This window comes from Pongo pygmaeus, chromosome 15 (assembly GCF_028885625.2).
Source record: "Pongo pygmaeus isolate AG05252 chromosome 15, NHGRI_mPonPyg2-v2.0_pri, whole genome shotgun sequence".
Classification (NCBI taxonomy): domain Eukaryota; kingdom Metazoa; phylum Chordata; class Mammalia; order Primates; family Hominidae; genus Pongo; species Pongo pygmaeus.
In genome coordinates, this window is record NC_072388.2 from 88,139,543 (window position 1) to 88,166,530 (window position 26,988).

The following is a 26,988-nucleotide window of genomic DNA, read 5'->3' on the forward strand; positions in this document are numbered from 1 at the left end:
CTCTTCAGTCATATCACTGTCCTTCTAGAGAACTTCCAATGGCTCCCCACTGCCTCCCAAATCAGGCTCCTCCACGTGATCCCCACCCTCACAAACATGGCCTTTTAGATTTATGTGAGTGAGTATGGTATTTCTTTCAAGCCAAATGTGTTTTGAGTTGCAACAGAGCATCTCTGATTTGTGTAAAACACTTCTCATGCCAAAAATGTCAGCATCACCCATAAGAATTCATGAACTTAGAGAAGCAAACAAAATTAAGGGTATATAAAAGCAATCCATTCCACCAAATTCACTAATCGGTTGTGATATGCAGCATCCACACAAACATCCTTCTTACCAGATGGCGAGAAAGAAAATTGAACCCAAAGTTCAATCCACACAAAGGAAATATTCCACCCAGTTAGAACGCTGGCTATGTCCATGTGTGAGCCAAGAAAGCACTGAATCCATTTTTGAAATATATGTTCTATTAATCAGGATAACACAGCTGCCATAACAAATAGGTCTCCAGATTTCAGTAGCTTGACATGTTAGTTTATTTCTTACCCACATAGCAATGAATGGGTGTTCCAGGGCAGGCATTTTTGGTTGGTGGACAGCTTTCCTTCACGTGGTCGTTCAGGGTTCCGGCCCTCTTCCCTTTCTGACTCCACAAGAAGAACTCATTGTTGTCAGTTTCATCTGCTGATGGAAGGGAAAAGCGTCTGTGTGGAGCAGGCACACCTGCTTCTTAACAAACCTATCCCGGAAATAATACCCATGACTGGGGCTTGATCCTATTGGCAAGAACAATGGCACCTGGACATAAGGGGGTCTGGGAAATGAGTCCCTGGTTGGACAGCTGCTTCTCAACAACAGCTTCATACTATGGGAGGGGGACTGCGGATTGAGGTGGACAGCTAGGTGTTCCAGCTATACAGACAGGCTGTTAATATCAAGTTCAATGGTAAATTGATCCTCAGGCTAAATATAACTTGTCCAGGTTATGACAGGCAGGCAAAACCTGAAAAATAAAAACAAAGCTATTATTCCTAAAAATTACTTTTTATTACATGATTTTACTGGGTTAACTCCTATTCATTCTCCAGATCTCAGCCCAATCATTACATGCTCAGTGGAGCCTTTCCAGATATTTCTGCCTAAGCTGCATTTCTGTTTTCTATACACTTCTAGCCCCACAAACTCTCCATCTGTAACACAACATGGGTGCAGTTTTACATTTGTGTGTGTGATGATTACACGAAAGCCTGTCTCCCTCATTAGACTCTATGTTTCATGAGGGCAGGTATATAAATTGTTTTTCTGACTACCTTATTCCCAATGTCTAGCACAGGAGCAGGCACACAGTAGGTTCTCACTACATAATTATTGATTGAAAAAATCAAATAACATTTGTTCATTGTAGAAAAATGGAAATACAAATACACACACAAAAATGAACATTTAAAATCATCTATAAGCTCTTACATGGGTCAGCTATTGCTGAGCTAATGCTGTGTAACAAACATCCCCCCAAATCTTGATGACTTGCAACAACAATGTTTATTTCTCACTCAGAGTTTTGTGAGTTGGCTGTGGTGGCTTGGCTTTGGGCTTCAGGTCTGGTCCAGACCTGACATAAATCTTTTGCCATGACCTAGGCTAAAAGATCAGTAACTACCTGGGGTGGATTCTTCTCATGGTGCTGGACAGTAGTGCAAATGATCAAGCCAATCCACATACACAGTTAAAATCTCTATTTGGGTTTGGTGTGTGTTTTCACCATCCATATTCAATTGGCCAAAAGCAACATGGCCTTGGGAGACAAAAGAAGGACCAATGGAAAGGGGTGGAAGAAAACAGGGCAATCTATTGTGTTCCCATCCTGACTTAGTGCTCCATATGTTTAAATATTGTGTGTGTGTCTGTATACATAGATATATTTTTAATGTTAATCATACTGTCTTCTAACCTTCTAAAGGCAGAATATTTAAAGTTAGAGAGATCCTGAGGAGGGGACACAACAGGGGGCATTGTCAATATATGAGCTCAAGTGTATACAGAGTATTTTATTAATTCCTGCAGTGACTTATAAAAAACAAACCTGCAAAAAAATCTTTTAATCTAAACTGTGTTGGAACTATGCCCTGGCTTTATTTATAGCTCCTTTTAAAAAACAAATGAATCATGACTCATTAATAAGTGTAGCAGGAATAACAAAACTGGGACTTACTTCTTGTGTTCAAATATTGCCATGGCTAAACCATTCTAGAAAACATACACATATGCAAAAGCATTTCATCACTGCTCAGGCTGGTTCTGGTGCTTAACAATTCTCAGAGACTAGAAGTCCTTTCATCTCTCAGCACTTTAAGTCTTTTTCAGTAGACACAGAAAACAACAGGCCATCCCTTATGAACATTTCCTTCGAATCACCTTTATGTACCTCATGAGTGACAGGAGCTGATTTCTTCTATAGACCAACAATAACCAAGTACTTAAAAGTCACTCTCTCTTTCTCTCTCTCTCTCTTTGCTCTCTCTCTCTGCAAGCTTTTGGTGTATTCAAATACAATTGATGCCTTAAATCCTGACTTATTAAATAAGAAGGGAGCGGTTTACTGTGATCTTATGTGGAAGCTGCTCAGATGTCAGGGTGAAATGTGAATGAGAAAATCAAGGAGAAAAGACATTTTAAGTGGCTCTTGGTGCATTCATATTTGAACGGGGAAAATGTACTTGTTCAAACATTTATGTTGCTGTATTTCCATTTCTACCAAAGGCAATAAATACTACAAGTAGATTCTTCCACCCTAAGATGTCCTCACATTATTTTTGACATATTTTTTCTGTCTTGAACTAAAAAGAATTGAAATTGAAATAAAGTTGAAAAAATGAAATAAAAAGAATTACATATTTCTAATTAAAATGAATATGAAACAAGACTCAAGGCTCAAATTGATGACTCGAACTAGAACTTAAGGATTTCACGCAACCAAGAACCAGCCCGGGTGGTCCAGTCTCTCCCCCGTAGACATTTGCAGGACAGCACCTGGCCCCATGCTCGCCCTCAGTCCCTGCTCCATAAACTTTAGCCTCCTTCCCTCAGAGGAGGAACTGGGATTAGGGTTGCACAATTCTGTCTTGAGACATCAGCCAGCAAAATGATGTTGTAAAGCCAGTAAAACAATCACCCGTCTTCCCAGACTCTCTTTGGGTCTATTTGCTTGGAATCTGGCATTTTCATTTTTTCTGCTTGACAAAGTTCCCCTCTCACCTTCTTTCCCAGGACTCATCTGTTTCTGCTCTGCTTGCCCACCCCCTGCATTTGACCACCCACCCACGCAGGTGGCCTGCAGTTGTTTGGGGGATAAGCCACCCAGTTAATCCAAAAAGCCAGCAGTTTTGAAAAAGAGGCCCCTCCTCCTGGGTCTTGACTCCACTCTCACTGCTGCTAATTCCATTAACTGAGAAAAGGCAACACCTGGAAAACCAAGGTGGGGTGTGGTCAATATCAGAGCACACAGTGGGCTGGATAGGGGCTGGAAACCACCTCTTAGAAAGTGGTATGGTTTGGATCTATGTCCCCACCCAAATCTCATGCTGAATTGTAATCTGCAGTGCTGGAGGTGGGGCCTGGTGGGAAGTGATTGGATCACGGATGTGGTTTCTCATGGTTTAACACTCTCTCCCTTGGTGCTGTTGTAGTGATAGTGAGTTCTCATAAGATCTGGTTGTTTAAAAGTGTTTGGCACCAACTCTCCCTCTCTCTCTTCTTCCTGCTCTGGCCATGTGAAGTGCCAGCTCCTCCTTCACCTTCTGCCATGATTGTAAGTTTCCTGAGGCCACCTCAAAAGCCAAGCAGATGCCGGCACCGGGTTTCCTATGCAGCCTGCGGAACCGTGAGCCAAATAAATGTCTTTTCTTTATAAATTACTGAGTCTCAGGTATTTCTTTATATCAGGTTGGTGCAAAAGTAGTTGCGGTTTTTGCCATCACTTTTAATAGAATTGTGAGAAGAGATTAATACAGAAATTGTGCCCTGTTTCTGCTTGAGCAGTGTTTTGTTTATTTCTTTCTGCATAACAGACCACCCCAACATTTAGCAGCTTAAAACAATAACACTCATGTTTAGCTCTCTCCATTCTGGGGGTTGACCAGGCAGCTCTTCTGCTGGTTGTGTTTATAATCTCTTATGTGTTTGTAGCCAGATGGCAGCTGGGTGTGGGGTTATCTGGGGGCTCAGCACTGAAACACTGGGAGCCCCTCCTTCTCTACAGAGTGCTGAGTCCTCTCCTTCCTGCTGGGCCTCTCCAACAGGATAGCTGGACTTTCTACCTGGCATTCAGGGCTCCCAAAAAGCAGAAAGTAGAGCTGCCTGTAGGGTCTGAATGTTTGTGTCTCCCCAAAATTCATATTTTGAAACCTAATCCCCAATGTGACAGTACTAGGAGACATGGTCCTTGGCAGATTATTAGGGCTGAGTGCGGAACCCTCATGCATGTGATTAGTGTCTTTGTAAAAGAGGCCAGAGGGAGCTTGTCTGTAGTTTCCACCATGTGAGGACACAGCAAGAAGGTGTCATCTAGGAACCGGAAAGCTCCCACCAGACACCAAATCTGCTAGCGCCTTGATCTTGGATACTGAGCCCCCATAACTATAAGTGATACATTTCTATTGTTTAAAAGCCACCCAGTTGATAGCATGTTGTTGTAGCATCCGGAACTAAGACACTGCCAGACCCACTGAAGTCTCAGGCTCAGGGTCAGCAATGGTGCACTGCCACTCTCACTTGGCTAATGCCGTGCCAGGGCCAGCTGGGAGAGGGTCAATAAACTCCATTTCTTTTTTTATGAGATGCAGTCTCGCTCTGTCGCCCAGAGTGGAATGCAGCGGCACCATCTCGACTCACTGCAGCCTCCACCTCCCGGGTTCAAACAATTCTCATGCCTCAGCCTCCTGAGTAGCTGGGATTACAGTTGAGTGCCATCACGCCTAGCTAATTTTTATATTTTTAGTAGAGATGGAGTTTCACCATGTTGGCCAGGCTGGTCTTGAACTCCTGGCCTCAAGTAATCTGCCTGCTTTGGCCTCCCAAAGTGTTGGGGTTACAGGCATGAGCCGCCACGCCGGGCCTAAACTCCATCTATTGATGGAGTGGTGGGAAGAGAGAGACAGATGAATAATTTCTGGCCGTCTTTGATTTGGAAGGACTTGTTTTCAATGCTCTTCTGCAGTGGATTTCACCTCGTCCTGGTCCTTTGTGCTTGAGTACATTTTTCTTGGGTTGCATTCTTATTCTTGGCTTTGGTGTTCTTCTGTATGTCATATCACTGAGTCCTTGGCCTGGTAACTGGCTTCACTATTCCATGCTTTCAGTTCATTTGCTGCCATTTCTTTTCCTTGGAAGATGGCACAACATGTGAATAGTGTGCATGTGTGTGCTTGCATGTGTATATGTACACACATGTGTATGCATGTGTGTACATATGTATGTAGGTAGTCACTGGGGAACAAAACAAATGATACAATAAATCAGGAAAGAAATGATTCGAGTGCTAGGTGACATTTAGTCTCATCTGACACTGAAAATTCTGGGACTTCAAGCAGTTTTCAGAGTTAATGTTTATTAGATCCAAAGAAAACATAAACAAAGTGAGAGATATTGGAGCATTTTTAGTCAGTAATTACTACGTCCTACTGGTTTCAGGGATTGCTTTGAGTGGAGAACATATTGCAAAAGGAAATTCCCATTCTCACTACCCTTTTCATCAAGCCTATGAAGCTAATGATTTTATTTTAACAATGCCTTTCCCCACAGCCAGTCTGCCTTGGGTATAGACTGCCAGGCATGGTTACTAAACACCCAGAGACTCAAGCAATTTTAGCAAATTCTATTTTTAAATTCTCTTGTATAGTCTCCAGGGCAGGGAGGTGGCTAACATCAGCTCCATAGATTCCAGAATCTTCTGCTCCTACTAGTCTGAGTCTTAATTTCCTTCAGGTGCCTCTGGAAGTTTCTGCCCAGGACTTCGATCTCTGAGAGCTGGATACCAAGGGGGAGCTGTCCTTCAAGGGGGGAAGAGGGCACTCCTAACCTGAGGTAGGACCCTCAGGGAGCTGCGCCAACGTGGGCAGAGTCCCGGGTGCTGACAAGTGGCCCTGCTTCTCTTTTCCTGGCAGCTGATGGGCTATTTGCCACCATGCCCTTGCCAGCTTGGCTTGTGGCCACAGATACACGTGTGCCAGGTTTCTGAGTATAAGGGTTCCACCCAAGCCAGGTGAAGGCTGATGCCCTCGGGCAACATTTCAAAGTAGTCGAGCTTATTTATTGGTGGAATCCTCTCCCTTTGGGGAATCATTTTTCCTCTGAACCTTCTCTCCCAGCACCCCACTTGTTACTCTCAAACTCTCCACCTGGCCCACCTTCACTTTCCAAGACTTTCCTTTTAGTATGAGGTTGCACAGCTCTCAAATGCTCCCTGGTCCTTTCCATTACAGCCCCCACCCCATTCCTCTTCCACCCTAAGGCTTTGCTTGCGATTCCTATATCCATTTGAATCTGCAGCTGGGGTTCAAGGCAATGACAGGTGATTGGCAGGTTAAAGAACGCCAGGGGCAGACATATAGGGTGAAAATTCCAAAGGGGTCAACCTGGGTGGGAAGGAAGGATGATCCCCCTCTGCTCCCCTACCCTAGGACAGCCCACCTGGCAGCCACTCAGGAAACAGTAAGCATCATTCTAATGGAGGTAATTACCCCAGTCAGCCCCATCTCAGCAAAATGTGTGAGAGAAATTCCCCTTAGGAGGAAGCCAGATCTGTCTTCTCTCAGTCCCCTGGACTTACAATCAGGAAGAAATCATACAGATACATTCCTATAACTTATTTCTTACAGAATTTGAACTCTCCACTCTGCCTTGCTCCCACCCACAGAGAGGGTGTCTGTTAGGGCAGCTGCTAGTCCAGAAGGTTATCTTTCTTCCAGCTAGAGGTGTGAGCTTTTCTTTTGGGCAGACTCAGCCCCATACCCAGGTGCACGATTGGATCTTAGTGCCCCCTCCTCCCCTGAAGTGTCTGTCCGCTTCCGAGAATATTCTCCCCAGCTGAAATCACACAGCTCCAGTCTGATTGTCATGTGGTTTAAATACAAGTTTATCATTTTTGTCTGCATCAGACGTCATTTCAGAGAGGACTTGAAGCAATTTACAAAAATACACAACATCAAATTGAAAAATTACACATAAGTAAAAATCAGATTCAAGGAAAATGTAAATAAAGTGATTTTTTTTTTTTGAACAAGGGAAAGTCAGAATTCAGATACACAGTCTGGAGAAGTGGGTCTCAGCCACAACGGCATATTGGAATTACTCGGGGATTTTTTGAAATGGACATCTGGGTCCCAGCCCTCAGAGATTCTGACTTAGTATGGGGTGTGGCCTGGGCATTGGGATTTTAAAAAGCTAAGTGACTCTAACTTGCAGCCAAGAATGAGAAACACTGGCCTAAGTGGAGCCTGCTGTTATTACAATGAAAATACAGATTTAATTGTGAACTTCCCAGCAGGGAAAGCAAAAAGGGAAACTTGATCAGTTTCATAATACACATTGTCCCAAAGATGGGAAAGCTTTCTCTGCCTCTGAAATCTACAGGAAATCCCCGAAACATTTTCTGGACAGTTGTGTGTGCATGCACGTATTTTTTGGGTCATTTATATGCATTTGTATATCCCTTTTTATGTAAATGGACTCATACTATATTTGCTTTTCTGCAGCTTCCTTTTTCCTCTTTTTTAAAAAATTATACTTTTAAGTTCTGGGATACATGTGCAGAACGTGTAGGTTTGTTACATAGGTATACACGTGCCATGGTGGTTTGCTGTGCCCATCAACCCATCATCTACATTAGGTATTTCTCCTAATGCTATCCCTTCCCTAGCCACCCACCCCTCAACAGGCCCCCGTGTGTGATGTTCCCCTCCCCGTATCCATGTGTTCTCATTGTTCAACTCCCACTTATGAGTGAGAACATGCGGTGTTTGGTTTTCTGTTTGTGTGTTAGTTTTCTGAGAATGATGGTTTCCAGCCTCATCCATGTCCCTGCAAAGGACATGAATTCATCCTTTTTTATGGCTGCATAGTATTCTATGGTGTATATATGCTACATTTTCTTTATCCAGTCTATCATTGATGGGCATTTGGGTTGGTTCCAAGTCTTTGCTATTGTGAACAGTGCTGCAATAAACATATGTGTTCATGTGTCTTTATAGTAGAATGATTTATAATCCTTTGGGTATATACCCACTAAAGGGATTGCTGGGTCAAATGGTATTTCTAGTTCTAGATCCTTGAAGAATGGCCACACTGTCTTCCACAATGGTTGAACTCATTTATACTCCCACCAACAGTGTAAAAGCATTCCTATTTCTCCACATCCTACCCAGCATCTGTTGTTTCCTGATTTTTTAATGATTGCCATTCTAACTGGTGTGAGATGGTATCTCATTGTGGTTTTGATTTGTATTTCTCTAATGACCAGTGATGATGAGCTTTTTTTCATATGTTTCTTGGCTGCATAAATGTCTTCTTTTGAGAAGTGTCTGTTCATATCTTTCACCCACTTTTTGATGGGATTGTTTGGTTTTTTTCTTGTAAATTTGTTTAAGTTCTTTGTAGTTTCTGAATATTAGCCCTTTGTCAGATGGATAGGTTGCAAAAATGTTCTCCCATTCTGTAGATTGCCTGTTCACTCTGATGATAGTTTCTTTTGCTATGCAGAAGCTTTTTAGTTTAATTAGATCTCATTTGTCAATTTTGGCTTTTGTTGCCATTGCTTTCGGTGTTTTAGTCATGAAGTCTTTGCCCATGCCTATGTCCTGAATGGTATTGCCTAGGTTTTCTTCTAGGGATTTTATGGTTTTAGGTCTTACATTTAAGTCTTTAATCCATCTTGAGTTAATTTTTGTATAAGGTGTAAGGATGGGGTCCAGTTTCAGTTTTCTGCATATGGCTAGCCAGTTTTCCCAACATCATTTATTAAATAAGGAATCCTTTCCCCATTGCTTGTTTTTGTCAGGTTTGTCAAAGATCACATGGTTGCAGATGTGTGGCGTTATTTCTGAGGCCTCTGTTCTGTTCCATTGGTCTATATCTGTTTTGGTAGCAGTGCCATGCTGTTTTGTTTACTGTAGCCTTGTAGTATAGTTTGAAGTCAGGTAGCATGATGCCTCCAGCTTTGTTCTTTTTGCTTAGGGTTGTCTTGGCTATACGGGCACTTTTTGGTTCCATATGAAATTTAAAGTAATTTGTTCTAATTCAAGAAAGTCAATGGTAGCTTGATGGGGATAGCAATGAATCTATAAAAATACTTTGGGCAGTATGGCCATTTTCATCATATTGATTCTTCCTATCCATGAGCATGGAATGTTTTTTCATTTGTTTGTGTCCTCTCTTATTTCCTTGAGCAGTGGTTTGCAGTTCTCCTTGAAGAGGAACTTCATGTCCCTTGTAAATTGTATTCCTAGGTATTTTATCCTCTTTGTAGCAATTGTAAATGGGAATTCACTCATGATTTGGCTCTCTGTTTATCTGTTATTGATGTATAGGAATGCTTGTGATTTTTGCACATTGATTTTGTATCCTGAGACTTTGCCAAAGTTGCTTATCAGCTTAAGAAGATTTAGGCTGAGGTGATGGGGTTTTCTAAATATGCAATCATGTCATCTACAAACAGGGACAATTTGACTTCCTCTCTTCCTATTTGAATACCCTTTATTTCTTTCTCTTGCCTGATTGCCCTGGCCAGAATTTCCAATAATATTTTGAATAGCAGTGGTGAGAGAGGGCATCTTTGTATTGTGCTCGTTTTCAAAGAGAATGCTTCCAGCTTTTGCCCATTCAGTATGATATTGGCTGTGAGTTTGTCATAAATAGCTCTTATTATTTTGAGATACATTCCATCAATACCTAGTTTATTCAGTGTTTTTTGCATGAAAGGGTGTTGGATTTTGTTGAAGGCCTTTTCTGCATCTATTGAGATAATCATGTGGTTTTTGTCTTTGGTTCTGTTTACATGCTGGATTACGTTTATTGATTTGCGTATGTTGAACCAGCCTTGCATCCCAGGGATGAAGCCCACTTGATCATGGTGGATAAGCTTTTTGATGTGCTGCTGGGTTCGGTTTGCCAGTATTTTATTGAGGATTTTTGCATCAATGTTCATCAGGGATATTGGCCTGAAATTTTCTTTTCTTTTTTTTGCTATGTCTCTGCCAGGTTTTGGTATCAGAATGATGCTGGCCTCATAAAATGAGTTAGGGAAGAGTGCCTCTTTTCTATTGTTTGGAATAGTTTCAGAAGGAATGGTACCAGTTCTTCTTTGTACCTCTCGGAGAATTCAGCTGTGAATCTGTCCGGTCCTGGACTTTTTTTGGTTGCTAGGCTATTAATTGCTGCCTCAATTTCAGAACTTGTTATTGGTCTGTTCAGGGATTCGACTTCTTCCTGGTTTAGTCTTGGGTGAGTGTATGTGTCCAAGAATTTATTTCTTCTAGATTTTCTAGTTTATTTGCGTAGAGGTGTTTATAGTATTCTCTGAAGCTGGTTTGTATTTCTGTGGGATCAGTGGTGATATCCTCTTTATCTTTTTTTATTGTATCTATTTTATTCTTCTCTCTTTTCTTCTTTGTTAGTCTGGCCAGTGGTCTATCTATTTTGTTAATCTTTTCAAAACACCAGCCCCCAGATTCATTTATTTTTTTGAAGGGTTTTTAACATCTCTAACTCCTTCAGTTCTGCTCTGATCTTAGTTATTTCTTGTCTTTGGTTAGCTTTTGAATTTGTTTGCTCTTGCTTCTCTAGTTCTTTTAATTGTGATGTTAGGGTGTCGATTTTAGATCTTTCCCACTTTCTCCTGTGGGCATTTAATGCTAAAAATTTCTCTCGAAACACTGCTTTAGCTGTGTCCCAGAGATTCCAGTATCTTGTGTCTTTGTTTTCATTGGTTTCAAAGAACTTATTTATTTCTGCCTTAATTTCATTATTTACCCAGCAGTCATTCAGGAGCAGGTTGTTCAGTTTCCGTGTAGTTGTGCAGTTTTGAGTGAGTTTCTTAATCCTGAGTTCTAATTTGATTGCCCTGCGGTCGGACAGACTGTTTGTTATGATTTCCATTCTTTTGCATTTGCTGAGGAATGTTTTACTTCCAATTATGTGGTCAATTTTAGAATAAGTGTGACATGGTGCTGAGAAGAATGCATATTCTGTTGATTTTGGGTGGAGAGTTCTGTAGATGTCTATTAAGTCTGCTTGGTCCAGAGCTGAGTTCAAGTCCTGAATATCCTTGTTAATTTTCTGTCTCGTTGATCTGTCTAATATCAATAGTGGGTGTTAAAGTCTCCCACTATTATTATGTGGGAGTCTAAGTCTCTTTGTAGGTCTCTAAGAACTTGGTTTATGAATCTGGGTGCTCCTGTATTGGGTGCATATATATTTAGAATAGTTAGTTCTTCTTGTTGCATTGATCCCTTTACCATTATGTAGTGCCCTTCTTTGTCTTTTTTTATCTTTGTTGGTTTTAAAGTATGTTTTATCAGAGACTAGGATTGCAACTCCTACTTTTTTTTTTTCCTTCCATTTGCTTGGTAAATATTCCTCCATCCCTTTATTTTGTGCCTATGTGTGTCTTTGCACATGAGATGGGCCTCCTGAATACAGCACACCAATGGGTCTTGACTCTATCCAATTTGCCAGCCTGTGTCTTTTAATTGGGGCATTTAGCCCATTTACACTTAAGGTTAATATTGTTATGTGTGAATTTGATCCTGTCATTATGATGCTAGCTGGTTATTTTGCCTGTTAGTTGATGCAGTTTCTTCATAATATCGAGGGTCTTTACAATTTGGTATGTTTTTGCAGTGGCTGATACTGGTTTTTCCTTTCCATATTTAGTGCTTTCTTCAGGAGCTCTTGTAAGGAAGGCCTGGTGGTGACAAAATCTCTCAGCATTTGCTTGTCTGTAAAGGATTTTATTTCTCCTTGGCTTATGAAGCTTAGTTTGGCTGGATATGAAATTGTGGGTTAAAAATTCTTTTCTTAAAGAATGCTGAATATTGACCCCCACTCTATTCTGGCTTGTAGGATTTCTACACAAAGATCTGCTGTTAGTCTGATGGGCTTCCTTTTATGGGTAACCCAACCTTTTTCTCCAGCTGCCCTTAACATTTTTTCTTTCATTTCAACCTTGGTGAATCTGAGGATTATGTGTCTTGGGGTTGCTCTTCTCAAGGAGTATCTTTGTAGTGTTCTCTGTATTTCCTGAATTTGAATGTTGGCCTGTCTTGCTAGGTTGGGAAAGTTCTCCTGGATAATATCCTGAGGAGTGTTTTCTAACTTGGTTCCATTCTCCCCATCACTTTCAGGTACACCAATCCAACATAGGTTTGGTCTTTTCACATAGTCCCATGTTTCTTGGAGGGTTTGTTTGTTCCTTTTCATTCTTTTTTCTCTAATCTTGTCTTCACACTTTATTTCATTAAGTTGATCTTCAATCTCTGATATCTTTTCTTCCGCTTGATCAATTTGGCTATTGATACTTGTGTATGCTTCATGAAGTTCTTGTGCTGTGTTTTTCAGTTCCATCAGGTCATTTATGTTCTTCTCTAAACTGGTTATTCTAGTTAGCAATTCCTCTAACTTTTTTCAAGGTTCTTAGCTTCCTTGCATTGGGTTAGAACAGGCTCCTTTAGCTCAAAGGAGCTTGTTATTACCCACCTTCTGAAGACTACTTCTGTCAATTCATCAAACTCATTCTCCATCCAGTTTTGTTCCCTTGCTGGCAAGGAGTTGTGATCCTTTGGAGGAGAAGTGACATTCTGGTTTTTGGAATTTTCAGCCTTTTTGCACTAGTTTTCCCTCATCTTCGTGGATGTATCTATCTTTGGTCTTTGATGTTGGTGACCTTTGGATGGGGTTTCCGTGTGGACGTCCTTTTTGTTGATGTTGGTGCTATTCCTTTCTGTTTGTTAGTTTTCCTTCTAACAATCAAGCCTCTCTGTTGCAGGTCTGCTGGAGTTTGCTAGAAGTCCACTCCAGACCCTGTTTGCCTGGGTATCACCAGCAAAGGCTGCAGAACAGCAAAGATTGCTGCCTGTTGATTCCTCTGGAAGCTTCGTCCCAGAGGGGTACCCACCAGATGCCAAGAGGAGCCCTCCTGTGTGAGGTGTCTGTCAACCCCTGCTGGGAGGTGTCTCCCAATCAGGCGGCACAGGGATCAGGGACCCACTTGAGGAGGCAGTCTGTCCCTTAGCAGAGTTCAAGTGCTGTGCTGGGAGATCTGCTGCTCTCTTCAGAGTCGGCAGGCAGGAATGTTTAAGTCTGCTGAAACTGTGCCCACAGCCACCCCTTCCCTCAGCGCCCTGTTCCAAGGTAGACAGGAGTTTTATCTATGAGCCCCTGACTGGGGCTGCTGCCTTTCTTTCAGAGATGCCCTGCCCAGAGAGGAGGACTCTAGAGAGGCAGTCTGGCTATAGCGGCTTTGCCGAGCTATGGTGGACTCAGCCCAGTTCGAACTTCCCAGTGGCTTTGTTTACACTGTGAGGGGAAAACTGCCTACTCAAGCCTCAGTAATGGTGAACGCCCCTCCCCCCATCAAGCTCGAGTATCCCAGGTCAACTTCACGCTGCGTTGCTGGCAGAGAGAATTTCAGGCCAGTGGATCTTAGCTGGCTGAGCTCTGTGGGGTGGAGCCTGCTGAGCTAGACCACTTGGCTCCCTGGCTTTAGCCCCCTTTCCAGGGGAGTGAACTGTTCCGTCTCACTAGCATTCCAGGCACCACTGGGGTATGAAAAAAAAAAACAACAAAACTCCTGCAGCTAGCTCGGTGACTGCCCGACCAGCTGCCCAGTTTTGTGCTTGAAACCCAGGGCCCTGGTGGCATAGGCACCCAAGGGAATCTCCTGGTATACAGGTTGTGAAGACCATGGGAAAAGCGTAGTATCTGGGCCAGAATGCATTGTCCCTCAGGGCACATTCCCTCACCGCTTTTCTTGGCTAGGGGAGGGAGTTCCCTGACCCTTTGCACTTCCCAGGTGAGGCGATGCCCCACCCTGCTTTGGCTCGCCATCTGTGGGCTACACTCACTGCCTAACCAGTCCCAATGAGATGAGCTGGTACCTCAGTTGGAAATGCAGAAATCACCTGCCTTCTGCCTTGATCTTGCTGGAAGCTGCAGGCTGGAGCTGCAGGCTGGAGCTGTTCTTATTTGGCAATCTTGCCCACAGCTCCCTTGCTTTCCTCTTCACTAGCATGTTGTCACATACAGATTTTAAGAACACTTTTGGTAGATGTAATCCAAGAGTAACTCAGAAGAGCATCAGTGGCATCCATTCTCCCCTTGGTAATTTTTAAGAAAAATAATGCTGCTGCCTCTCTCTTTGTAAATGGCGACTGCTTTCTCCACTACATCCTGTATTTTCTCTGCATTTTTGCCTTCTTGATAGCATTAGCAATTCTCAGAACAGATAATAACCTAGAAATCCAGGTTTCATTAGCAAGTGATATTTCTAAAAAGTGCTTGCAAACCTCCTTTTATGGACCAGGGATATTAACAGAAACTGTTTTACAGTTCTTCCTTTCCAGGGACAAAACTAAGCTCATAATCTGTGACCACTATTCCAAAGTGAGAATCCATCAGGCTCTGCATGTGACTGTGAGAATGAACTTCCTATCCAGAGCAAGATCCGTTAGGGAAAGCCAGCCTCTCCATGGGGCAGATGATGTCAGGAAGTGTTGGCTGGGTATCATCATAGCCATCATTTTGCCTCGCTAAATAAGGCATCAAAAGGGGACAGAACACATCTCCCTTTGGGGGCAGTTGTCCCGGGTCCCCTATATGTGGGCAAACCCCTCTTCACTCATTCCTCCGGGACTGGGAGCGAGCATGCTTGTGACAGCTGTCTAGATGAACCTCTAAGCTGAAAGGGTACAGACACAGTTAAATGTCACACAGCCTTGCCTTAAATGAAGACCAAATGTTGCCTCAAACAACCTCTGTGCCTGATAGCCTGAAACCTGTGTCTCATCATTTTTTAAAGAGTCTGCATAGGCCTAGCACAGAAAATGGAGCTTTTCCTATTTTTCAGCAAGACTTTAAAAGCATCCCTATGACAAGGATGGAAAAGAAAGAGCTGACTGCTTTTACGTGCTTGTAAGAAGGTAAACTCCGTAGGGGAGACATGGCATGTTTTGTTCAGTTGGCACATGTCAGTATGACTACAATTGGTAAAATGCTGAAATACTTCCAGACCAATTAACACTCACGGTGCTGAGCAAGGCCCCAGAAATCGCCAACCACTAACAGAGAGGGTAACGACTGGCACACTGGGGGCCGGCGGGACCTGTTCCAGCCCCTTGACTTATATCTGTTCTGGTTGGCTGTTGCTGGAACCCTCGTAACTATTGATATTCTGCGGACTGTCCCTATTGCAGCCCAAGCATCTGAAGCTGTGCCTGGCAGAGGCCCTGATATGGTTTGGCTGTGTCCCCACCCAAATCTCATCTTGAATTGTAGCTCCCATAATCCCCATGTGTTGTGGGAAGGACCTGGTAGGAGGTAATTGAATCATGGGGATGGTTACCCCCATGCTGCTGTTTTCGTGATAGTGAGTTCTCATGAGATCTGATGGTTTTATAAGGGGTTCCCCCCATTTTTTTTTAAATTAGACAGAGTCTCACTCTGTCACCAGGCTGGAGTGCAGTGGCGTGATCTCAACTCACTGCAACCTCCACCTCCCAGGTTTAAGCAATTCCCCTGCCTTAGCCTCCCGAGTAGCTGGGACTACAGGTGTGCTCCGCCTCACCTGGCTAATTTTTTGTATTTTAGTAGAGACGGGGTTTCACCATGTTGGCCAGGATAGTTTCGATCTCCTGACCTCGGAATCCACCCGCCTCGGCCTCCCAAAGTGCTAGGATTACAGGCGTGGGCCACTGTGCCCGGCCGGCTTTCCCCTCCTTTGCTCGGCACTTCTCTCTTGCCTGCCGTGATATTAAGACGTGCCTTTGCTCCTCCTTTGCCTTCCACTATGATTGCGAGGCTTCCCAGCCACGTGGAACTGTGAGTTCATTAAATCTCTTTTTCCTTTATAAATTGCCTAGTCTTGGGTATGTCTTTATTAGCAGTGTGAATGGACTAATACAGACCCCCCCATATATATTTGCTGAGTGAGTGGATAAGGACACCCATATATTCCAGCCACCTTTTGGTAGGTGGTTTATGGGGGTAGACGCAGGCCCTGACTAAAGAACTGGCCATTTTGCCGAGGAAGGGACCTGAGCTGAGAAGACTCATTTACTGTTGAAGACTTAAGACAACATCTCTCTTGGCTCAGAGAATGCTGGTGAGCAGCCCAGGGACAAATCACCCCAGTGGGTGCCAGGTTCTGCCGATACTTGGTCTTGAGGCAGCTGGGCAGCCCTCATGGGACTCCAAGTCGCCCCCACCCACATCCCCAGGCTGAGAGGCAGGACTGACAGTGCGCTCATAACTGCCAACACACTGATATTAAAATCCCATCTGATTAGTTAAAGCTCACCCTGTGAGCTCTGATATTTTTCAGGAAATAGAAAGGATGTCTGCCCCCCCCCACACACCTCCCTGCCCTTTTCTCTTGGTTTTCTTTTTTAATAACACATTCAGAAGTGGTTTAATGGATGTTGAAGGAAATTATTGCCACAGCAATCAGGGCTCTCTGTGTGAAACACCTTCAATAGTCCGTGGCCTCCCTCATGAGGCAGGGGGACATTTGGATATTTAAAATGCCACTGAGCTACATCTGCCGACAAGCAGCCACTAATCATCTCTTAAGGCAGCAGGGGACCTACCCCAGGTCCTCAACTCACCAATACCTTCCTTAGGCGGGTTGCAGCCAGATGGTGGTTTCCTAGGCAAGGACAGCAGAGAACGAGGAATAAAGAAGTGGAAAAGGATCTGGCAAGAGGCCAGCACAGAGAACCGTTTGCTCATCCTCTCTGCTCCAGGTGAGAACAGATCTGCATGCCTCGCATTCACGAGGTCCAATTTTCAGTTAAGTGGTGCCTCAGAGGAAGCATGTGACCTTACTTGCAGTTACATCCAAAGACTATAAATTTTTTTTAAGTGCTCCTGTAAGTTGAGCAGCTTCTATATGCTGGGTTGGGAGGATGCAGTCATTGGCCTTCCTGGATTCTCCTTCCTGCTTCTCTATCCTCTTCTGAGCCTGGGACACTGGCCTGCCTGGAAGGCCCCCTTATCCTCTGCCTTCCACTGGAGTTTGGCCAGCGGGAAGAAGCAGCCGGAGTTAGGAGGGTGGGAAGAGAGTAAAGTCAGGATGTTTATTCTCCAGTTCACACCCTGTAGAGATACCACCAGGGGTTGGCAGTGTACTTCCTGGCATCAACCTCCATTCCTATTGGACGACCCTCCCTGTCATGCTACCTATATGTAGCAAGGGTTCTGGATTCTGACAACTGTTTTCTCCTTTGCCCTTCAGGCTAACAGCTATAACAGCTACCCCCACCCCCCCGCCCATACACACCATTGCCAGCCAGGTACTATGCTATGTCTTGTGAGTCTCCCCATCCCTGCTGCGCCTTTGTAAGTGGTCTCCTAATTTCTCTCTCCTCCAATCACCCAGTTTGAATGTGCCATCTGTTCCTTGCTGGGCCCTGGCTGCCACCCAGCTGCATGCAGGTCTTTCTGTACCTTCTTGGAGACCTTCATACCACTCCTGCAATGTCATCATAAGAGTCTTCCTTTACAGAGAAGACACCACGTGACTCACCCAAAGGCACTCAGCTGGAATTTGTGACTCTAGGCATTAGAAGCATGTCAGTCTAATTTCCAAGTGTAGGCCCTGCTCCCTGCCCCCCTAGGATCTCTTAGACCTCAAAGGGGTCCCCATATCCTTATTTCAATCTTCTCTCAGCACCAGCTGTTTTATCAACTAAACTTTGCTTACCAGCCTTTGGATCAAAGCACTTCAACACTTTTGATTTCCTTTGAGCCTTGGAACATGAATTTACTTGGATTCAAATCATTCCCAACATACCAAGAACCTACAGATGAAAAGGAATCCAGCAAGGGACCCGTTGGCAGAGGATCGGTGGCCTTGTGTCATCCTTCAGTGTATGGCACGCCATGGGCACCCAGGAATGTCCTGGGGAGGTGTGACATTGTCCCAGCAAGTAGAGCCAACGTGTGTACAGCTTGGGCTATAGCAGGGGTCATTCTGCCTGGTTCAAAAGTCCACTCTTCCTTTTAACACATGGCATGACCCATCTATATTAGGGTAAAGCATACCTCTTGGAGAAAGCAGTCTTAAGATACAGTGAAGAATATAGTTTTTCATTTCTTTTTCTCAGATGTAAGCATCTGATTTGAACATTCCAGGCTGGCAGATCACTATGCCCCATGTAGCCATCAGGAACTCTGGTACCTTTTAGCTTGTCTCTGCATGTCCAGGAGCAGTGCTGCTTAAGTGTGGACCATAGGCAAGTACCAGTCCATCAAACTTCTTGGTAAAAGTCCACCATGAATTGAGTCACGACATGGATAACACGCTTTCAGAAACCTTTACCTCGATTTGACATTGCCATGACATCCAGGCACATGACCAGTGGACTCGTCTCACTGAACAGGTTGTAGACCAAAAGTTGGTCCGTGATAGACGGGAATTGGAGTCGGGTGGAAATCATGTTCTTCAACACAGGTAGTTTCAGGAGTCCTGCTTTAGAGTCTACTAATCTATCTGGTCATTTCTGTGGCCAGCAAGAAAGGGAGAAAGAGCATGGAAGAACCACACTCTGTGTCTTTTGTCGTTGTTGTTGTTGTTGTAGAGTAGCTGTTCCATTTTTATAGCATGAGAACAGTACAATCTACTACTTATTCTGCAGTAACTCGTTTCAGTGATTGAGAATTTCTGTGATATGCAGAGAGACGGCCTATATTTGGTTTCATCATCCACTTGATTCTAACATGATCTGTGCCCAAAGTTCCATTTCTTGGGCTTTGATATTTATTACTAAGTGCAAACATTGCTTGCTTTTCACTTTGTCTTATGCTTTCTGAGCAGGTTCAAATCTCAGAAAGAAAAGGTGAGGCTAAAAGCTCAAAGTGAGTAAGTGTGAGAACCACAGGGAAGCCCACCGCTCCACAGTAGATGATCAAAACCACGTCCTCACATGGCAGGTGGCACTTGGAGAGGGCGTAGTCTGTGGGTGTGATGCTACCCATAACGAAACTGGGGTTGTTTCTGTTCCTCCAAATGAAAGATGAGAGGCTGAGCTTGGGGATTCATCCCCCGTGGTGCACCTTGCAGGTGCTGTGCGTGTGGCCACTGAGGACCCGGTGTGGCTGGAGCCAACAAAGCAGCTTTTGCGATGCCTCCTGAGAAAGCACATCATAGTTCTCCTTAATGGGATGTTCTTTTCCTCCGGAGGAGCAACATCTTCCCCAGAACAGTTAGTGTTGCTTCTCCAATACAGAGGATAACGCTCTCGGGAGAAATTCAGTCTGTAAGAAACTTCAATGAGCTCTGCTTCTGCTTCAGAACAGATGCCACAGCTGTCCCCCTTCAGTGCCATGCTGTTGACCATCACGAAGTTAATCCTTTCCAAGAAAACAGGCTTTCAGAGATGAACACTTTCTCAAACCGTTCTACTTCGTATGTGTTCACCTCATAGTGGAAGCCAGTGTCATGGTTTCCAGCAACTACCTTCAGCTGCACGTGACTTGGGTAACTGAACATTTTCTGAAACTGCTCCACATCATCCACCCAGGCCTCAGGGGTGCTCCACTTCCCTTCATCAAAGACATCCTCCAGGATGAAGACGACTTCCGACTGCAGCAACCACAGAGCTGTCTGGAAGGCTCTCTCCACCTGCCATTCCCTTCGTAATTTGTCCAGCCAGTGACCTAGGAATTCCCCAGGCAAGTGGGTGTCAGCAAAAAACATGACTTTGAGCACAGGTTCACACGTGGCCTGTTCACCATCATAGGCTGCGGTTTTCACTTCAGGCCAGTTACACCAAAAGATCACTAAGTAATAAATTAAAAATTCACAAAACAGAAGCACAGGAAAGACAATGAATTTCAACAGCAATCAACTCTTCCTCTTCAACGGATGAAAATTCTGTCTTCCAAACCTCAATCCACTCATAGCCATTTCTCAAGCAACTAACAAATCCATCAAGGGTTCACCATAAGAAAACTGCAGAGCCCTGGGTAGGGTGATGGCATTCAGATCTTAGCTGGGTACCTGTAATTTTTCAGAAAAGTCACCGATTCACCTCACCTTTTAAAGAGAGAGAGATTGATATGAAGGTAGTTGGTTTCTGTTCCCCGAAATCGGAATGCGTTCGTAACAGCCATGCTTTCCCGCTCTGTGAACAACGCCAGGCAGGCGGGGCGCACTGAGCGTGGTGCAGGAGCCCTTTCACCTTCGCCTGGCAAGGGCTTCAGCAGCCGAGGGGCCCGGGCACTGCAGCCTGAGCCCGGTCGTGCACCCACCACACTCTGTGTCTTAAGATGTCATCTTGGGGATGGTTCATCCTCTTCTCACAATATGCAAGGGAGAACTTTTCAATATGGCCGCTGCCCCTAACACAAGGAACGTTGGGAAACCTGGTTCCCCACTGTTTAGCGTGCATCCGCCACTGAACCCTCGCCACGGACGATGAGAAGAATGGATTTTGGTGAATGACTACTGTTTTTGTTTGTTTGTTTGTTTTTTTTATATCACATCACCCTTCCTTATCACCTATTCCTGAATACAGCCCACTCAAAATCAAAGCCACCATTTCTACCAAAAAGAGTGATCAGCAGTCTTTCCTGTACATTCTCAACTCTCAGTTGGGACACGTAGGAGTAGGAAAATGCTGGACCAGCATCCAAGACCTGCTTACTATTCCTACCTCTGCAGCAAAATGACTCTGTGACCTGGAGGACATTGTTTTATCTCTGTGCTTGTTTCCTCCCTTGACGATAAGGGATCATAATATTTATCAAGTAAAATCATTGTTGGCCATGTACACCGTACGTTAATAGTGATAGCTAACATTTATTGAGTGTTTGCTATGTGCCAGGTGCTGTTCTGAGTATGTTGCATGTATTAATCCATTTAACCTTCACACCAACCCTATAAGAAGGGTTCTATTATTGTCTTCATTCTACAGCTGAAAAAAAGTGAGGTACAGAGCAAAGAACTCGCCCAGGGTCACCAGAGTCCAAGTTCATAATCACTGCCTTCCTGCTTCCTTAATAGAGAGGTAAAGGGTTTTCAGAGTATTTTATCCTGTTTTTCTTGAATTTCCTGAACTTCCACTTTAGTTTATGGGCCATCTGTTCTGTCTCGCTGTGAGATGAAGAAGTCTTTCTAGGAAGGGACCATTGATTTTCCGTCCTCATACCCCCAACCACAACCTATCCAGCCTGGTGTTTTCATGTAAGAGTTTAGTGAATGTGTGTGGATGAATCTCGGTAAATACAGCAATGCAATTTTTATTGAATTCATGATGCCATCATGGAAATGGCATAAATTTGCCATCACCACACCTGGATTCAATCCCTCTTCTCCTGGATCCTAGCTGTGTTAGACTGGGCAAATTACTTATCCACCTAACCTCATGAAGCATTCTTTTTCTCTCCCTTAAAATGGATGTAATATAGAGAAAAAGTTTAGTTCTTAAAGCCAAGGTTTCCTGTGGCAACTTCTGCCACTTATGGAATCATTCATAACACTGAGGAATACATCACTAATGCACACCTTCCCCAGCAGAGATTGGTGTGGCTGGAACAAGGGAAGGACCAAAGTGCAAAGCCATGCTGGCTCCTCTGTGCTGTTCAAAAGAGGGACTTGGACAGAATGTGCCCCTGATGAGCAGACATGCTAATGAGCTTCCAGGTAAGCCTAGAGGTGAATAGGGCTGGAGAACTCACATTTTTATTCTGCAAAAGTGACTAGGAATCAAATGGGAGAGAGGAGATGAAAAGATGGGAAAGAAAGGGGACCCAGAAAAATGCAGGGTGAGGGCTTAGCTGGGAGAAGAAAGGCCACATGGGAGAGAGTCCTCTTGTTGGAAATGGCCTACTAAATGCCAACAGAGGGATGCATGATGTTCAGTTTCTTTTATTGCTTTATGGTGAAGCATCCCCATTCAACATTCTAAACCTTCAGTATAGTCTTCTACATACAAATGCTTTGAGTTAATAATATGTGTTGTGTAGCGGTGGGGTAGGGGAGGGGGCGCTCCATACCTGGGTGATGTGATCAGAAACAGACTGCAACATGAGAGGAACAGCAAGAGAATTTGCAAGAAGTCAGAGGAGCTTGAAGCCAGAGATCAATGGGAAAACATAAGTTCCCACCCCCCACATATCTCCCGAGAGATTAGAGGAAACATGGCTGGCTGTGATCCCACACACAGCAGCATTGGAATCAACTTAATTTGTTTGTTTGTTTGTTTGTTTTTGAGACAGAGTCTCACTCTGTCACCCAGGCTGGAGTGCAGTGGCATGATTTCAGCTCACTGCAACCTTCGCCTCCCAGGTTTGTGTGATTCTCGTGTCTCAGCCACCGAGTAGCTGGGATTACAGGCACGCACTACCATGCCTGGCTAATTTTTGTATTTTTAGTAGAGACAGGGTTTCACCATGTTGGCCAGGCTGGTCATGAATTCCTGACCTCAAGTGATCTGCCCACCTCAGCCTCCCAAAGTGCTGGGATTACAGGCCTGAATCAATTTAATTTAAATCTCAAAGGACAGGGGACCTCTGCTGGCATCTAGGCTACAAAGGTATACTAATACCCAAGAGTCATTTCTAAAAATGTAAGCAGCCTGTATGGCATGGCCACCAACATAAGAAGGAGATGCCAGCCTACATACCATCATGGTAATATGATAAACATCAGCGCTGCCAATACCTACCTCCTAGAGCTGCAAAAATTGTAAAAATACAATGACATACATAAAAACTCAACAATGTAAAATCCAGCACATATAGGTCCTAAATAAACACCAGGATTCTCTTCTTCAGGTAGGAAAGGGCCAACAGGATCCAAAGATCTGGGGGAGATGGAGTGGGAGACAGAAAAATGGAATTTGGGAAGGAGTTCAGAGTTCTGCCATCCTCCATCCCTGCCAACCCAGGTGCATTTTAGAGGCAGAGGGAAAGGGAGGACCCCCTACTCCTAAGGGGAGATGAGAGCCAGGCTGGGCCTCCAGCATGACACAGAGAGCAAACGGATGCTGGGGTGGTATGCTCCACCTGTGAATTTAGTGTCAAGAGGTGGGACTTTTGAGGTCTAAAGATTTATTTAGAAAAAAATCCAAAATAGTTTAGGCAAAAAGGAGGATTTACAGGCTCCCAGAAATTGAAAATGCCAAGGGATGTAAAGTTTTCAGGCTCAGTAGGATTCAGGAGGTCAAACCACAACACATATCCCTTGGCTTCTCTGACTTCCATTTTGACTTTATCCTCAGGTTCCATGTGGTGACAAGATGGCTGCCCATCACCCAGCCCATATCTCTCATGGTTCATGTCACTGGCCCATCCCTGAACCATCACTGTGGCCAAGGAAACTACATACACTGGTTAACCTTGGCCATTGTCTGGTGCTTACATGCTCTCTGGCTTCACGTCATCCTATTCTCCCTCTCGCCTGCTCTGTCTCAGTTACATGGGCCTCCTTCTTGTTCCTCAAACAGCCCAGGCATGCTTCACCTCAGGGCCTTGGCCCTTGCTCTTCCCTCTGCCCAGAGCGTCTTCCCTCAGAGGTCTGTGTGGCTCCTTCCCACTTCTCCTTTGGATCTCTGCACAAATGTCACCTTCCCAGCAAGGACCCCTGGATTTGAACTCACGCTGATACCACCTGCTGCCTATTCCTGTCTCTTGTCTTATTTTTCTCTAGAGCAGATACCATCATCAGACTGTAACTAAACAAATAAGTAAAATAGGCAGTGTGTTAGTCTCCCTCCACCCCACACTGGTAGAAAATAAATTCCATGAGGCCAAGGACTTTTGTCTATCTTGTTCACCACTCTATTCCCAGAACCTAGAATAATGCTTGGCACAGGCTGGGAGTGGTGGTGCACACGTGTAATCCCAACACATTTGAGAGGCCAAGGTAGCAGGATTCCTTGAGCCCAGGAGTTTGAGACCAGCTTGGGCAACATAGCAAGACCCTGTGTTTACAAAAAATAATTTAAAAAAAATTAGCGAGGCATGATAGTTTGTGCCTGTAGTCCCAGCTATTCAGGAGGCTGAAGTAGGAGGATCGCTTGAGCCCAGGAGGTCAAGTTTGCAGTAAGCTATGTTCACACCACTGCACTCCAGCCTGGGAGACAGAGCAAGACCCTGTCTCAAAACAATAATAATGTCTGGAACATAGAAAATTATCAATAAATTGTTTAATAAATAAATAATAAGGTCACAAGCTCCAGATGTGGAATGTCGGTAGGGGCTCCACTCAAAAGCCAGGGATTGAGGTCAAGGAGATGCGATTGCCTGAGTAAATGCGGGCAGAGGTAGCTACCAGTGGGAGAGTGAATGGCAGCTTGGCCTCCGAAACAGATGTCCAGTTTCCCTCCCTGTCCACAATCCACACACAAGCCATTCCCTGGCTTCCGCCTCAGAGTCACAGCTGGAGCTTCCTAAAGCAATTCCCCCTCTTAATGTAGCACCTCGGAGTGCAGACCTGGCCTCCTTTCAATCCCAGTCCCCAAACTAGCACTGAGCGCCTGGCCCCACATGGACACGGATACTTCAGTCTTGCTCTATCCACCCCAATCCCTTTATTCCACTCCCCTCCACCCCACTCCCCTTTGTGCCTTTTTACATGACAATCAATAGCAGCCGGGCTTTGGGGATATTATCAGAGCCCTGATTGCAACCTCTAACATTATAATTCACGGGGTTGCGGGGAGCATTAGTACATCCAGGATAAATTAATTCAGTGTAAGTAAGCGCTTTGAAGCCGGGCACATCGCTCGGCTTTCGAAGCTTAAGCCGTGTTTAGATTACTTGATTAAAGTGGGTTCAAAGCTTCGGCGATCAATATATTTTGCTTAAGAGCAGTGTTGCTACAGAAGCAGATTTAATTGCATCCTGGTGCCCTGCCTTGCAGATAGCTCTTTAGAATATAATGAGATATCACAGAGCCAAAAATTGAGGGTGGGAGGGAGGGAGGAGGGACAGTCATTCAAGTCACCACCCTGGAAATGCAGGGGACACATATTTGGATGATGTGAGCATAAATAATCCCCCAAAATGAGAAATTGGGGAAAACTAAAGATGACAATCTCTGCTTATACAATCTTGACACACAAGACACCAGAGGACAATCTCAGTTATCTGGCTGTTTTGAGGATGGATTCCTGGGTTGCGACTGGGGGAAACAATTAGTCCTCAATAATGTGACATTTTTAGGATTACAGGCTGGCACTTAATCAAAGTCAATGTGGTTAATGAGGGGGCTGACCGGACGGCCCCCACGAGGCAGGAGACAGGCAGCTTCACTAATATCAGGACAGTCGTCTGAGTCTGCAGCAGGAGCCTGGACTAAGAGTCCAGGATGGATGGGAAGAGAGGAAGTAACGTGTGTCACATGCCTACTGTGTGCTAGCTAGTGCTCTGGGAGTTTAATGCTTTTATTAGGTTGGCGCAAAAGTGATGGTGGGTTTTTGCCATTACTTTTAATGGCAAAAACCATGATTACTTTTGCACCAACCTAATATTTTATTTAATTGTTAAAGTAATGCTATTAAATGAATACAACTGTGCCCATTTTCCAGGGGTGGGCTGGTTGGGAAGGGAGTAAAGGCAGGATTTGAACCCCTGTTTCCCTGATTCTCAAATCCATACTCTGCGTCAGTTCTGGTCTCCATTCAGCCACTACCTACCTGTGGGAACATCTGCAAGTCATTTAACCAACCTGGGCTATAGTTATCTCTGTTGTAAAATGAGAGGGAGCCTAAGCCTCCTCTGACTCAAAATCTTTGGTCTAGAATAACTCTGGCCTGGGAGTCAAGACAGCCTGGGTTTCTGTCTTTGCAACATCAACCAGCCGTGTGATGGGATCATCGTTTCACCTCTCTGCTGCATTTACCCATTTACGATGCCAAGTCATGATGCTTACCTGGCCGTGTGGTAGCAGTCAATGAGATGTCAGATGAGGGAGGCCTCTGACAAGTTGTAAATATCACACAAGTGAATCTATTTAAAATCTTTAAATCAGGTGGGCCACAAACTCATCTCCTTTAAAGGAGCAGAAAACTCTCTATGCCATCATGCCCTGACGTAGTACAAAGACCAGCTGACCATGTATATTAGTCTGTTCTCAAGCTGCAAATAAAGACATACCCAAAACTGGGTAATTTATAAAGGAAAGAAGTTTAATTGACTCACAGTTCTGCATAGCTGGGGAGGCCTCAGGAAACTTACAATCCTGGCAGAAAGCACCTCTTCAGTGGGCGGCAGGAGAGAGAATAAGTGCCCAGTGAAGGGGCACTTATTAAAAGCATCAGATCTCGTGAGAACTAATTCACTACCACCAGAACAGGATAGGGGAAACCACCCCCATGATTCAATTATCTCCACCTGGTCCCTCCCACAACACACGAGGATTATGGGAACTACAATTCAAAAGGAGATTTAGGTGGGGACGTGGCTAAACCATATCGCCATGGGAGAGGAGCCTTCCACCTACCGACAGCCTCACTTTCCTCTATCCTTGCAGTTCTCTCTCCTCATGGGTTCCAAAAGGTTCACCCCTCAACGCTGAATTCTCTGTATGAAATCCAGGTAGCCTCATGCCTTTTTCTTTCCAAGTCAAACCCGATTACCTTGGAGGACAGGGCTGGGGTGGGAGAAGGGAGTGAAGAGAAGTGGCCTCCTCAGCAAACATCCCACGGAGGAGGTCTGCATCTCAAACACATTCTTCCTTTCACAGCCTGAGGCAGCTGACAGAGCGTGGGGGCTCCG

General features: G+C 44.5%; 1 pseudogene; it reads right to left on the reverse strand.

Annotated features, from left to right (window-relative positions):
* Window positions 1-19,054: 19,054 nt before the first annotated feature.
* Window positions 19,055-20,173, reverse strand: LOC129012242 (metallophosphoesterase 1-like; annotated as a pseudogene).
* Window positions 20,174-26,988: the final 6,815 nt, after the last annotated feature.